The 13,822-nt window shown below is 41.0% G+C and overlaps 1 long non-coding RNA gene across 1 annotated transcript; it reads right to left on the bottom strand.

Moving 5' to 3' along the window:
• Positions 1–882: 882 nt before the first annotated feature.
• On the bottom strand, positions 883–10,230 carry LOC311520276. The gene is made up of 3 exons (XR_014711539.1): positions 10,149–10,230; positions 6,319–6,392; positions 883–1,156 (listed from the first exon to the last, which is right to left on the bottom strand). It is a non-coding gene; the product is annotated as an uncharacterized lncRNA (long non-coding RNA).
• Between the last annotated feature and the right edge of the window lie 3,592 nt (positions 10,231–13,822).

Genomic DNA, 13,822 nt, shown 5'->3' with positions numbered 1-13,822 from the left:
TTTTTTATTATGATATAGATACAGTCTTTCCCTCAAACCCTTGTGAACTTCCTTGTTATCTCTGGTGTCTTCTCTCATTATTCTGTTTGCCATATCTGTACATACATATGTTGTATTTTTTATGCTTGTAAAATAATATCATTCTCTCCCATGTTTTCTAAGTTTACTGTTTTACATTATTTCTTAGTTATTCCAGTCATATGCTTTTTTGAATATGGATTATATAATTAGAATGAAAGAACTGCTAGGAATAGATCTTTGATCCATCTAGTTCAAGATTCTGCTTCTGGCTGTAGCCGTTGTTATTTGCTTCAGAAGGAGACACAAACCCACCCTAATATAATTTTATATCAGGGAAAGGACATTTTTTCTTAAATCTAATTTGTAATCAGTTTATTTCATAGGCATTTGGATTGATAACCTTGTAATTTTATCACAGCTGGATAAATGAAGATGCTATTCTTATTTTCAAAATAATACTTCTCTAGTATATCGCACTTTAGATGTCCAAAGCACTCTGTAGGAACAATAACTAATTGTTCTATTGTATAATATATCCTATGACAACAAATTGCACTAGTTAATTGTAATGGGTGTGAACAAGTGCAGTATATATTTTGTTAAGTTTGTTACCTTTTACTTTAAAGTACCCTCTTTCCTGTGTTATGGAAACATTATTTTTAGAATATATGAAAGCGTAACTGATGCAGAAAATTGTGGTGAATCACAAACAACTGGGAGGGAAAGAGAGAGAGGTACGGTGAGACTGTCATGAGATATTTGAGTGGTAGACTTTCAAAATGAGTCTGAGCAAGTGATAAACATATAAACTGTTAACTTATTTGCAAATAGAAAAAAAAATAAAAAAAGGTGGTAGTTTCCCCAAAGTTCAAACATCCAGACCTGCTAAACTCCAGCTGTTTTATGAAGAGTGACTCTGAAAATGACATAATTTTACGTGTAAATTTAGCTGATTTGATAGTACTGTAGATTTAAAGACTTCCATAATGCCTCACAGGCCTAGCACCCAGTCCTCGTCCAGGGGGACGAAGTCTGATACATCGGTGGCAAGGCATTCAGGGTTTAGGAAACTCGCTGGGCCACATGGAGGGAGCTGGAAAGATGTCCTCCCTTTATACCCAGACCTGGAGCATTCCTGTATTGGATACAAGAGAGAAATATGAGAAAAGGATCTCGTTAATTCAGTTACAAAACAAAATATAAATCATAGAGTTTAAGAACCGAAGGGACCACCAGATAACCTAGTTAGACCTCCTATATACCACAGCACCACCACCACCTAGCACCTGCACACTAAAGTCAACAACTAAAATTAAATCAAAGTATAACAGCCCACAAGACACTGGACTATTATATGTCACTGGCAGAGAATAGGTGGCACTAAGGGGCACCAGTGCCCAAGGCCACTGCAATGAGATGGAAATGATTATGAGACATATATGATACTAGTCAGCTCTGTGTTCTTGGGGAACCAGGGCGCAGTACCCAGCCTGTCTGAGTCATGAAAGGACACCACCCCCCAGCCTCTGCTTGAACCAAAACCAATCAGAGAAAAGACTTGCAGAGAGCAGTGAAGGAACACCTAGACCCCTCCTGACAAGGGTGATAGGATTAAGACAACTCACCTAGCCTTATCTGCATCAAAGATGGAACAGCGAGGCATCTCCATGAGCATACAGAATGGAGAACAGAGATTCCAAGGCAAGAACTGCACTGAACTCTGGGACCAGAAAAGCAGGAAAGCACTGCATCATGGGGAATCTCTGCTCCAGATGTTAATGAACCTACGCCTGCACACACCCAGCTCAGCAGTTATCAGACCAATTCTAGTAATAAATCTTTGATTGATATCCAAAATACTGAAGCAGCCTAATTGCATTGTGAGCTCCCTGGAAGGAACACCACCCATAGCTAGGACTGATCAGCCACTATTGTCTAGCCTAAAGAAAACCCTTGAGTCACCAGTTTACCCATAAACAAATCTAGTGTTCTCCCTTGAACCAATGTTGTTTCCCTACAAAAAAACCTACCCATGCTCAAGTAAGTGTTCTGATGCCTGGATCCAAACTCTGCATGAGTTCCACTGGGATTTCATCTTCTTCCTACTGATTGTGCTGGGGGCTCTGCCTGTCTCCAGCACTCAGGACCCTGAGCTACCACCATCACCTGGGAACCTCAACCAGTTCAAGCTTCATTGAGCGGTGAGATCCCTCTCTTTCTCTGTTTTCTGTTCTACCTCAGGTATAATTTTCTAACCCTGACTTGTTTGATCAGGTATAGTTTTCTGTATATGACTTTTGTAACCTTTAATAATGTAATGGTTATGTTAGTTCAGGCTCTCCTTGTGTAGTTATCACTATTATTCAATAAATAACTTTTATGGTTAAGCTGGTTGCTTCCCTCTCTCTCTCTGAACTTTACTCATTTGTGTTTTTAGCTTCCCACATTTACTCTGCAGCAACGCTTCTCTTACCTAAGCTAAAGATCCTGGAAGTGCCCAAAAATACTGTGGGGTTTGCTCATCAAGTGGGTTACTACCTGTACAATTGTAACGTGAAAGTAGAGATAGGGACGTGCTGAACCTGTGACATACGAGGGTGGCATCTTGGAAGTGCTGCTCAACCCAGAGTACTGCGGGGCATATAAGAGTGGCAGCTTGAAAATGCTGCTTGACCCAGTCCGCTGAGTCTAGGGGCAGATAAGGGTGGCAGCCTGGAAGTGCTGCTCGACCCAGCCTGCTCAGGCTTACTCTATTCCGGTGCGGTACCTGTGGCATATAAGGATTGCAGCTTGAAAGTGCTGCTTGTCCCAGCCTATTGAGCCCAGGTGCATATAAGGGGTCAGCTTGAAACTGCTGATTGACCCAGTCTGCTCAGACTTGCTGTGTGTGTGTGTGTGTGTGTTCATCTGGTTCTGGGACTGGAGGAATCCAGCCCTGGGGAACCTAGGTTCTGCAGGATAGCTCCATTGGGAGGGGACTTGCAGAAGGGAGAAGTAGAGCTCCATATGAACATACAAGTGACACGAGCAGTACATTGATAGAATTACAGAACTCTCCCCCCCAGAAGAGTAACTCTAATAAATGAGTGTACCCCAAAGTAACAGGCAAATCTGGTAACATATACCAAATAATCTTGGCAAGTGACCCACACCCACATGTTGCAGGGAATGGCAAAAACCTTTAAGGTCACTGCCAACCTGACCTGGGGGAAAATCCCTTCCCAACCCAACATATGGGGAGCAGTTAAACTCTGAGCATGTGAGCAAGAATTAACCAGCCAAGCACCTGAGAGAGAATGCTTGGTGTCATCTCAGAACCCTGTGCTCCCTCACCTGTATCCAATGGCCTATCTTCAGCTATGGCCCACCTTGATGCCTCCAAGAAAGGAGGTTTAAAACACCCCCCAAACCCAGAATTCATCAGGGAGAAAAAATCCCTTCCTGACCCCTGCAGTTAGCCATCTGAAACTGTGAAGCTTTTAGGAACTTAAGACATAAAGTGGAAGCCAGGGCTACCAAGCCTTGCCCCTCACCATCACAAGCAATCTCGTCATACAGTCACACTCATATATTTGTCCAGTTCTCTCTCAAAACTAATTGTTTGTCCCGTTAACTCCTCTTTGGAGGCTGTTCCAGAACCTAGCTCCTCTAAGTCTTCTTCTAATTTCCAGCTTGAATTTGTTCAAGGCCAGTTTATATCCATTTGTCCTTGTGCCAGCATTGTCCTTTATCTTAAATAGCTCTTCACCTTCTGTGATATTTACCCCCTAATGTACCTATAGAGAACATAAGAATGGCCATACTGGGTCAGACCAAAGGTCCATCTAGCCCAGTATTCTGTCTTCCAATAGGGCAAATGCCAGGTGCCTCAGAGGGAATCCATTCCCAGCTTCTGGCAAACGGAGGCTAGGACTACCGTCCCTACTTATCCTGGCTAATAGCCATTGATGGACCTATCCTCCGTGAACTTAACTAATTCTTTTTTGAACCCTGTTGTAGCCTTGGCCTTCACAACATCCTGTGGCAAAAAGTTTCACAGGTTGACTGTGCATTGTGTGAGGAAATACTTCTTTTTGTTTATTTGAAACCTGCTGCCTATTAATTTCATTTGTTCTTGTGTTATGAGAAGGAGAAAATAACATTTCCTTATTTCTCCACACCAATTATGGATTTATAGACCTCTGTCATGTGCCCCCTTAGTCGTCTCTCTTCCAAGCTGAAAAGTCCCAGTCTTATTAAGCTCTCCTCATATGAAAGCTATTCTATACCCCTACTCATTTTTGTTGCCCTTTTCTGTACCTTTTACAATTCCAATATATCTTTTTTGAGACGGGGGGTGGGACCAAATTTGCACACAGTATTCAAGATGTGGGCATACCATGGATTTATATAGCAGATTATGATATTTTCTGTTTTATTATCTATCCATTTCCTAATGATTCCCAACATTGTTAGCTTTTTTTTTTACTGCCGCTTCACATTGAGTGGATGTTGTCAGAGAACTATCCACAACGACTCCAAGATCTCATGCATCCGATGAAGTGAGCTGTAGCTTATGAAAACTTATGCTCAAATAAATTTGTTAGTTTCTAAGGTGCCACAAGTATTCCTTTTCTTTTTGCGAATACAGACTAAGACGGCTGCTACTCTGAAACCTTTCTTGAGTGGTAACAGCTAATTTAGACCCCATCATTTTGTATGTATAATTGGGATTATGTTTTCCATTGTGCATTACTTTGCATTTATCAACATTGAATTTTATCTGCCATTTTGTTGTCCAGTTTTGTGAGATCTCTTTGTAACTCTTCGCAGTCTGCTTTGGATGATCTTGAGTAGTTTTGTATCCACTGCAAACTTTGTCACTTCACTGTTTCCTCCTTTCCAGATCATAACTCCTCTCTGCCTTCTTTTTGCTAGACTAAACAAGCCAAGCTATTCCAGTCTCCTCTCTTAAGATAGGTCCTCCATTCCCCCAATCATCCTAATAGCTCTTCTCTGTACCTGTTCCAGTTTAAATTCATCTTTCTTGAACATGGATGACCAGAACTGCACACAGTATTCCAGATGAGGTCTTATCAGTTGTGATGGGTTCTCCCCGCACCTGGGGTGCCATCTGGAACTGAGGTACAGCTGAGCCCTCTGTCTCACCAATTTGGGTTCCCTCTTGCACTGTGATGTGACAAGCTGCATAGCTCTCCAAACTTGCACTCACACCAACATCCACAGACAGGAACCACACCCAACTGTGTTCATGAATGCTGTGGCCATCCACTCATGAACCCACAATAGAGAGGCTACAGCCAAAATACTCCCAGCTCCCCAGCCTAAGACCCCAGAGCTGCACCATCCTGCCCAGTATGAATTTATTGCCCAGTCTGCCACTTCTACAAAGGAAAGTGGACGTGCACCAGCTCTTGATCATGAGCTGAGATTTATCCCCTTTGCACTTCAAACACCACACAGTGTTTTACGTAAAGTATAAAACAGATTTATAAACTACAGAAAGATAGCTTTTAAGTGATTATAAGTGATAGCAAACCGATCAAAGTAGATAACCGTAAGAAATAAAACAGCACTTCCCCCCCAGTTCAGTCTTTTTCCTCCAGTACTTTCAGGTGTGGTGTTGTAGAGAGAGTGAGGTCCAGACATGATGTCATTTACCCCCCTTTTATATCTTCTTCCAACTTACTGGAAAGCTCTTTTGCTGTGACCGGGGTCAAACATTTTCCATTGTGTAGTGCTATCTCTGAGGGGTTTCTATTGTACACAATTTCTGGGGTAATCCTTGTGTTTGTGTGCATTTCCTCAATAAGCCGTTTACATTTTTTGGCCTTTTTATTGTTGTACCGGAAAGGCTAGCTGTGGGTGTTCCCACAGTAAGCACATTTGATATACAGATACCTAGTCAATATTCATAACTTCAGATACAAAAATAATACATGTACCCAAATAAGATAATCATATTCAGCAAATCATAACTTTTCCAATGATACCTTACATGACCCATGTTGTACAAAATGCATCATAATTATGCCATAATCATATCCTAATATCACTATGCTGAATATGGGGTGTAGTGTCTTGTACAATGGCATTAATACTTCTCTATCACTGGAAATGCTTCTCCTGCATCCTAGGATTGCTGTATTTCATTGGTGGCTTACAGTCATCCTGTGCTCAATCCATGCACTCAGCATGAAACCATGAAATAAAATAAAAACAGAAGAAAAGAAAATACAATAAAAATTAGAAGGTTATAGGATAAATTAATGAAAATATTAAAAACAAGGAACTTACCTTCTTGAACGCTGCTACACAAAAGTGGTCCAGCAGTGTGTGAAGAGGGAATGACTGACTTACTGCTATGGCATCTGAAAATGAGAGGGTTTAATTATTACCACTTATGCACACACAGACTCTTGTGCTAGACAGAGCTATGGAACAAACCAAAAATGCGAACAGGTGAAAATAGATATTGTGAATCCCAGATCCTATGCACCTGCTCCAGGATGCTAGGCATTCTGGAATATGTTCAACAATCCAGATGACTGCAATGCTTGTAGGGAATGCTGTCTGTGGATGCAGTGCTCTTTGTGCTCCAACAGAGTGTCTAGTGTGGAATCGCTGCGCCACTGCAGCAGCGCAATCACATCCACGCAAGATGAGTATGTACAATTCTCTAGTGTAGGTGGCCCCAAGGAAACACAAAACTAAGGGCCCACCTACTCTGACAAAACTACCATGTTGGGGAGTCATGTTATAATATGATTTGGTTTTGTCCCATTTATCCAGGACTCATTTTATAAGGATAGTACAATGCTATATTGTGCTATGGGCTTGATTGTTGGTCTCTGTGTTTCCGATCTCAGAAAGCTGGGTCTATACTAGGAAAGTTAGCTGTTGCTGATAACAGGTGTCACTTCAAGCTGGCCTTAACTACAGTTTCCTGAAGGTGCAGAACACAGCTTGTCCTGATCTACGCTTGCAGTTAAACCATGTGCAAGTGAACAGGTGATGAACCTGTTGCTGAAACTTGGTGACATCATGCAAGAGGTAATTTTCCTAGTGTAGGTGAGACTAAAAGGTGTGTCTGTTAAATGAAAACCAGGCACATGTTTCAGGAAGGAGAAAATTCCTTTTTTGTCCAACCAATGATCTTTCTAGGATTTAACATTTGAATTAGTAGCTGAGATGGTGAGGAATATGCTTGTGGATATGAAATTATTTCCAAGATCTGTCTCTCACCTCCAGAACAAACTTTTAATAGTAAAATTATGTAATTTGCCAAATGTTATTGCTCACAGATTTATATATTTAAAGCACTAGAGTAAATTCAGCCTGGTGTAAAAGGGTCAGACTTCAGTGGAGTTTGAACATATGTATTACTTCCATGCAGGTGACCCAAGCTTGTGCCCCAAGCTTATTGTCTTAGGAGGCCAGAACCAGGAGCATGGCAGAGAGAACAGATTGCAAATTTCTCAAGCAATCTTATCTGGCTGTCATGTGAATCAGCATTTAGCATTCTGGTTGGAGAAACATTTAGCATTCCTCAACCTCCAAGTGTGTGTGTGGGCAGTGAATACAAGTGGAGAAAATTGGGAGAACTTAATTGAACCCTCCTCCTCTTCAAAGTTTAAATGTTGAAATAAAGTGTTATTCAAAATACTTTTTCTGTGACATCTGATGTCATCTTTTCCAATAGGACTTATGTCGGCTATTATAAGGAGAACGTTTTGTTTAGTGACTTGGAGGCATTTTTAAAACACATTTGAGGGAAGTTTGGCAAAATTCCACCAGCTGTTCATCAATTACAGAAAAATCCATGGAAGATTTTGTCCAGAGTTGTCTTTTTCCATGGGTTCCCTGAGAAACAGTATACCATACGCTGTTATCACCTCTGAATTTCCCTACTACTAGAACCTGGACCCCGCTCTCTTAATCTGTATAGTCTGTCACATTCAGTAGAGAAAATGACCCTCTGTGGAGAGTACCAGTTGCCTGTTGCATCCATTCCCAGCAGAAATACAAATTTTATAATCTATGGTACTAAAGTTTTTCAACACCCCCCTCTTCATTTTAAAATATCCTGTCTATCGATATTCTTACTGAGAATTCACTTCTTGGCTTCTCTCCACTGTTTGAGTCAAGTATTCCATTTTCCTGCTAAATGGAACAGTGCTATTTGCAACCCAGAACATGTCTCCTATGTTGCTTGATTGATTCTAGCACTTGGTAGTAACTGGGTCTTAATTCTGGGATGTCATGTATTACAGTATTATCAGTAAGGAAGGACAAATTTTGAACCACCTTTGCCAAATTAGGTGACTGTTTTACCTCTATTTACCATAAAGAACCACTTTGGGGATTGAGTAATCCTTGCTTTTCTCATGCACAGAAGGGCTTCCCGTGTGTAGCATCACCAGTTCTAGGCTCAAAAGTCTGCTAACTTCAAGAGTCATTCCAGGCTGGTAGCTTGTCCTTTTAGCTGAACTTCCGTCAAAGCCAAAACATTCAACCAATAAAAAGTTAGTTGGGAGTCTTAGTTTTCTCACTTTTATAGCAATTTCTAGTTATATGGCCTATGGTTTTCATTGGTATTTTTAAAATAAAAATTTATAACAGAAAACAGAATTGTTGATAATGGAAGTATTTTTTACATTAGAAGTAAGGAAGAGTGTGTCACATACACAGTATATCAGAATACAGTAGAGTCATAGAAATATAAAGTATTGGTTATGGTAAAGGTACATACTGTTATAGACATAATCAATTATTTATTTTTAACCGATTTTTCCCATTTGTTTTATCTTTCAGCCAATAGTTTAGTTGTTAACCTTACACAGATAGTCATTCAACTTTCTTAATATTTTTAATTCATGTCAACCTCATTCCCACAGTTGTTCCTGAAGCCATAAAGACAGATGTGTCTACAGTCACAAGGATTCCAGACAACTATTTCTTTGATTAATTTTTAAGTATTGGGATACTTCTCTAACACAAATTGTAAGCTCTATGAGGCAGAGACTGTCTTTGTGCTGTTTGTACATACAGAGTACAATGAGATCCTAAATCCCAAATTTGGATTCTTAAGTGCTACTGCAATAGAAATAAACAAACAACAACAATAAATAATAGGAATCTTGCACCAAGGACTAGAGGACAATTTTATGAGTTTAGGCTATGTTATTATTTATTTATATTGTAGTACCCTCAACCAGGTTAGGGTCTCACTTCGCTCAGCACTGAAGAAGACATAGTAAAATGAAAGTCCCTACCCCAAACAGCTTACAATTTAAATGACAAGATTTTACAGGTGGGTGAAACAAATAAGCAGGCAGCAGAGGCAGATAGGATGGGTTAACAATAATAATAGGATATTTTAGCACAGATTAGCTGTGTGTGCAATTCTAAGCCAGTCAATAACAGCAGTCACAACTCACCATGTGACTAGCTATTAGGAAATCAGGAAAGGAAATGAAGCAACAAATCTCTCCAGAAGCTTGGAAGACTGACTATAACACTAATCATTATAAGCAGGATGAGTTCCCCCTCGCAGAAGGAACACTGGAGGAAGTGTATTGTTAGATATTTCCACATGCCAGTTTTAAAAAATGAAACTGATCCAAAACTCAGAACAAAACGCAGGACGGAATGCTATAGTAAGGGGAACCATCTCTTGGGAATATTTCCAAATTGAAAGATATTTTCTACAGTTTTAGAAATCTGGAATATTTTACTTTTTTTTTTAAACTTATCCTCTCATTAACCTTCTACATTCTCCCAGCTTTTCACTTCTTCTACTTTAAGTCCATTTTCTCAATCAGTGTCTTCCATGGGACTTTAGTCACTCAAATGTAATCCTCAATTACTCACACAATTTTTTGCCACCATCCTTGCTTGGGTGCAGTTTGAAAATCTCAGCTTAGTATGAATTTCAGATCCAAAATTATCTTACATGGGTCTCCAAAAGGGAAAGTAAACCAGAAACAACACAATCATCCCGCCAGGTCCATGTAATCTCTTGTCTTTTATACAACATTTAATATATCTATTCAATTCTGTCTTCAGTAGTGGTGTAGCTGTGTTGGTCCCAGTATATTAAAGAGACAAGGTGAATGAGGAAATACCTTTTATTGGACCAACTTCTGTTGGCAGGGCCGTCCTTACTCACATGCAAAGTACGAGCTGTGTAGGGCACCAGGAAATTTGGGACCAAATTTCCTGGTGCCCTGCACAGCTGCGTGCTGCTCCAGCCCCAGCCCCGCCTCTTCCCGCCCCTGCCCAGCCCTGCCCCCACTCCCCTGAGCTCTGCAGCAGGGCTTGGGCTGCACTCACCAGCAGCGGGAGTGCAGTGACCCGGCCCCAGCTGCACCGCTGGTGAGTGCTGGGGGTGTGGTTCCCCCTACCCCCCAAGCCAGCCCCTTCCCCCTGTGGAGACCTGGGGTGAGCTCCCCCTGGTCCCCCCCCTTCCCTGCAGCGGCCTGGGGCCCACTCCTCCCCTGCGGAGGCCTGGGGCCAGCCCCCCCCCGCCCCCCGCTCCTCCCCTCAGGGGGGTTGCGTAGGGCCCCAGAATAGCTAGAGACGGCCTTGTCTGTTGGTGAGAGAGAGAAGTTTTTGAGTTTACACAGAGTTCTTCTCTCTAACAGAAGTTGGTCCAATAAAAGATATTGCCTCACTCACCTTGTCTCTCTGTTTAATTTTGTTCTTTTTGAGTGTTCAGATTTTATTAAACAATATTTTTGGCTTTTCTCTTCTGTCTCTAGTAGGTTCACTGAGTGTCATTTAAAGCGCTCCATCCCACTAAGTTAGCATAATTATTTTGCATTAATTTCACATTTTTTATAGAAGTGTGTTTGGGTTCCTCTGAATGATCTTTGAATCTTAGAATCGGAGGGTTAGAAAGGACCGTAAGGGTCATCTAGTCTAACCCTCTGCCAGGATTTGTTGTGTCTAAACCATCCAAGACAGATGGCTATCCAGCCTCCTTTTGAAAACCTCCAGTGAAGAAGCTTTCACAACTTCCTGAGGCAGTCTGTTCCCATTGTCTTACTGTTTTTAGAGTTAGGAAGTTTTTGCTGCAATTTAATCTAAACCTGCTGTGCTGTACCCATTGCCTCTTGTCCTGCCATCTGTGGCAAAAGAGAACATCTTTTCCTCCATCTTTTTTATGGCAGCCTTTCAAGTATCTGAAGATCCCTATCATATCCCCGATAAATCTCCTCTTTTCTGAACTAAACATAATACATTTAGCCTTTGCTCATGTGGCTTGCAATCCATCCCTTTGCATCCTTGTATCTTTAAGGGTACTTCCACCGTTTTATCTATTTTTATGCTCTCTCCCACATTATTAGACTTTTTGCTGTAGCAACTGCCCACAGCTGCAAATGGCTGCATGGGGGAACTATTACCCTATCAAAATTTGTGTCAGGTATAAAAAAATGGTGTCAGCCAGTGTTTGGAGGCTAGCAACTTTGCTCCACAATTGACCAGAGAGATGGATGCCAGCATAGGTTGAGCACACAATTTCTGCAGGACTCTTAGTCACTGTCACTCAAGGAGCAAAGGCTCATGCTCAAGTCTCTTCAGGCTAATGCAAACCCATTATGTCGTGTTAAGATATTAGGGTCATGAATTAAAACAAGTCCAAATGTCTAACATGAATTAAAACCCAAACTACTTTAAATCTTTCATGCTATTTATTAAGGAACAGTTTCCCTTCTGTCTTCACTTACAACAGCTGCTGGAATGCTACTGTATATATAATTCAAAAATCTATGTATATAAAAGGTGATTTTCTCTTGTCACTTTATAGTACTGTCTTTCAGTATAGATCCGTTTTGCCTTAGACATGTCTAAACGATAGCCTCAGATATTATTTGCAAATACATTTTTCTTTGCGACTTATTAGTAAAATGTGAAGTCTTTCTGACACATCATATTCACGTAGGAATTACTGTGATGAAAAGAGCAGAGATCAGTTGCACTACATGTATTCTGAGAAAATTGGGGAAAGGCACCATCTAGTGCTCTCTTTGTAGTATTGAAAGAAACGCTGAAATCGGTCTCATTTTTCTTGTGGCTATATTTACTTCCCTCCCAAGTTTGGGCTTGGCCAGGAGCTAAGTAAATTCAAATCTTAGCAGCACAATTATTTATATGACTTACCAGCAATACTTATCCCATCCAAAATAGAAGTTTCAAGTAGGCAATCTTTGATTTCATTTTGTATGAAATTTCTTCCAAAGGACTTATGGAATATGGAAGTAAAGATTTCAAAAGCAAGTGCAACCTGGAATGATTCCCCTCCTCCCCCGTTAACCTTGTATCTAATATGAACAAAGTAAATAACTTCATGTTAATTTGCTGCTGAAAGAATCCCTTCTGCAGATAAGGGTCTGGCAGCACATGTACTCACGCAATATAAAAGTGGCCAAGGACAGTCAGTCATTTACTGTTTGCCAAAGGTGCTATCATTAGTGAGACTGCCTTTGAAGGAAGTAGGAGTTGGATGTAGACTAGGGCTGAGATACAGTGCTTGCCATGAGGTGTTTGAAAAGAGAGAGTGGATAAACTAAACTAGAAAAATATAGTTGTGTCAGACATGCTGTAGTTAAAGTAATGTAAGAAAAAGCATTGTAACAGGATTTACTCATCACTCTGCACTTCCTCATGGCCAGGCATGGCATCACAGTGTCCTTGTGGGGTAGCAGCCCTTGTCAACAGTCACTCTGGGGCTGTGGTGGTTTCCTTCAGAGAACTCATCCCTCCAGCCAGGGCACAGTCTTTAGCCCATTCCTTCCAGGGTCAGCTACCCAAACTAAAGTTCAAAACTATCTTAACAGAAATAAAAAGCTTCCACCCTCTCCACAGCTCTTCTTCAGCGCGGTCACATTCAGCCTGCAGCCCCCTCGCTCGGCTCACCTACCCTTGTACGCCACTTCCTTGGAGCTGGTAGGGGAATCAACCGCTGGGGCTGGTAGGGGAATCCACTGCTGAGAAACGTAGCTTTGCCAATGTAAGTTTTAAGTGTAAATGAGCTCTTAAATTGGTCCTTCCCTGTCTCCCATAAGCCTGGCTGCTGGTTCAGTAGCAGTGTGTAGTCCAGCAAAGGTGAACTCATGTTCTGGTGAAAAGTCTCAAGGCTCAATTACCCTGCTGTGATGAACACATAGTTCTGGCCGCAACAATGGGGAGCCACCTCGGCATCACCATCCCCCTTTTTCAGAATTTCAGTAGTGTGCTGCAGTTTGTGGATTTGGAATTCATCAAAATAGAACTGCACAATTCTGTAATGCTGCTACTTTAATATAAAAAACAAGGAAATGTAAATGTATTTATGAAGGGGGTTTTGCATTCAAGTCTTAAAATTAAAAATAAAAAAGACAGGAAATAAAAGGTTTAGGTTCTCATACTAATATTAATTTGCTCAAATTATGAGGATGTGGTGTTCTGGATTATTAGCTATGTTACTGAATATAGCCCATGATAACACACAGTATGTATAACACATAGTACGTCCAACGTAAGCGTATTAAACTCTATAGCAATGTGTTAGAACCCTTTACTAATCACAGCATGTGCAATGTCCTGGAGCAATTTGATCTCTCACAGCTAGCTGAGGAGTGGATTCAATGTTTGCAATTCTATTGGAGGAGGTGGGTTCTTTTGCTGACAAGTTCTACTGGGAAAGAAGAGGTTCTATTAGGTGCATGTACTATAGAGTGGATTGTTATGGGGAAGGTTCTTTTGGGAAAGGGATGGTTCTATTGGGTACAAGTTCTATAAAGAGAGGGGGTTGTTC

This window comes from Lepidochelys olivacea (genome assembly GCF_965140295.1).
Source record: "Lepidochelys olivacea isolate rLepOli2 genome assembly, chromosome: 4".
Taxonomy (NCBI): Eukaryota; Metazoa; Chordata; order Testudines; family Cheloniidae; genus Lepidochelys; species Lepidochelys olivacea.
The sequence above is the reverse complement of the archived record's forward strand: the minus strand, read 5'-3'. Positions and strand labels throughout refer to the sequence as shown.